Genomic DNA, 2,451 nt, shown 5'->3' on the forward strand with positions numbered 1-2,451 from the left:
TCCACTAAGCATGCTGTTACAGTATACAGACTATACTCAGGTATATTCCTTCCATTCCCAGTCTTCCAGTGACTTCTATTATTAAAGGATGATGGGTTTTTGACATAGGCTTTTTTATCTGTGTCTAATGAGGTGATCATGTGATTTCTGTCATTGAGTCTATATGGTTGATAAAATTTATTGATTCAGATATGTTGAACCATCACTACCTCCTTGGAATGAAACCAAGTTGGTCATGATGAATGGTGATTTTGATAAGAGTTTGAATTCAGTTTCCCAGTAATTTTTTTGATAACATTTATGTCAACATTAATCAGGCAGATTGGTGTATAATTTTTTATTATTTTATTGCTCTTCTTTAGCTAATTTTGGTATCTGGGTAATACTGGCTTCATAGAAAGGGTTTGGGAGCCTTCCTTCATCTTCACATTCATGAAATAATGTGAATAGTATTGGTGTTAATTTTTCTCAGGAGATCTGGTAGAATTATGCAGTTAATCCATTTAGTCCTGAACATTATTTATTTGGTAGACTTTTTGTTTATTTTTTGTTACCATGCCAATAATACTGCTGGTTATAATTCTATTTATTTGGTAGACTCTTTATCACCACTTTAATGACACTGCAGGTTATAGTTCTCTTGAAATTCTTTATTTTGGGTTGGTTTAACTTTGATACAGTATAAGGATTTATGAATTTGTCCATTTCTTTTAGATTTGTTTGATTATATGAGATACAGGTTTTTAAAGTATATTCTTGTGATTTTCTGAATTCCATTGGCATGTTTTAATGTGTCCCTTTTTGTTTCTTATTTTAATTTAGATCTTCTCTTTTTCATTTGCTTAATTTGGCTCAGTGTACCTTCATCTTGTATAACTGTTCTAAGAAACAACTCTTCATTTTATTGATTCATTGTATTTACTGTTTTTTTTTTTTTTTTACAATTGCTTCTATTTCATCCCTGGTTATCTATTCCAAACTATTGATTTGAGGCTTGGTTAATCCTTGCTTTTCCAAGGACTTCATGTTCCTTACTAAATTATAATCTAAAGTGTAATCTCTCATTTTTAAAAATATAGACACTTAGTGCTATTCCTCAGGACTGCTGTCACTCTATTCCATAGATTTTGATATATTGTTTTTATTTTCATTCAAATCTATTAATGTTTAAATTTATTTTATTTATATTAGACCAAATTGTTATGTAGTGTATTATCTAATCATCACAAGATTGTGTGTTTTATTGATGTTAATATCTAGCTTTCTTCCATTGGAGTCAGATAGAATACAGGATGTAATTTCAATTTTCCTGTTTGTTGAGTCTTGTTTTGTATGGTAATATATGATAGATCTTGGAAGGAATTCCATTGACTTCCACAAAGATGCGTATTCTTTAGTTTGGCAGTAGAATGTTCTGCATGTTATTTAGGTCATTAACTCAGAAAAATAAGAAAACAATTGATGTGGGATGTCCTTCTGTACTCTGCGAATATGTGTTACTTTTATTGGTTGATGAATAAAGCTTCTTTGGCCTATGGCAGGGCAGAATATAGCTAGGTGGGAAAACCAAACTGAATACAGGGATCAAAAAGGACAGAGTCGAGAGAGCCACCTTCCAGCCACTCAAGGAACAAGATGTCAGCAGACCCATAATGCCATGGCCACGTGACAACACTTAGATGAATAGAAGTGCATTAAGTTATAAGAGCTAGTTAGTTAGTAGTAAGCCTGAGCAATAGGCGAAGCATTTACAAGTAATATTAAGCCTCTAAGTGATTATTCTATAAGCAGCTGTGGAACCTGGTGGGATGCAGAAAAGCCTCTGGCTACAAATCATAACTTGTTCAGACAATTACATAAGGTATTCATTAGCTAAACTTTCTTGAGGTCAAAATACTTCAATTTATAATAAAATGTTTTGCCATGGTCCTGCCTCAGCTGGGTTCAGGTCCTGATACAGGGAAGGGACATCAGTGCGAAGAAGAATCTGAGCACCAGATGAGTTTCAAACAAGTGGTGTTCCTAAAGAGCTGGAGCTGTCTTTATTTATATTTCGAAAACAAACATGTTTTTTTCTAACTGCACCCCAGCATTAACCTCAGGCAGAAACAATAATGTGTTTCCCAACTTTAAATCAAAGCAACTTATAAACCAAAAACAACACTCAACATTTTGCTAGCTTGGCTAAATATGGAACCAGTCACATCCTGTCCTCACAAAGTTAAAAGGTGATAGACATAGGCACACGTTCTCAAGAACAACAAAGTTTAAAACTTAATAGAACATGTTACAAAATAGGGATAATTTGTCTTAAGTTGCATTCATACAATTAGCTTGTATTTCTCTAACTGTTCCCTTGCCCTACAAAAATGTTCCACATACCAAGCTTCTCTATAAAGGGGAGAGCTATGATAAGGCACTCTTTTTCCATCATGCCACACTGTTATTCAT

This window comes from Onychomys torridus, chromosome 23 (genome assembly GCF_903995425.1).
Source record: "Onychomys torridus chromosome 23, mOncTor1.1, whole genome shotgun sequence".
NCBI lineage: Eukaryota > Metazoa > Chordata > Mammalia > Rodentia > Cricetidae > Onychomys > Onychomys torridus.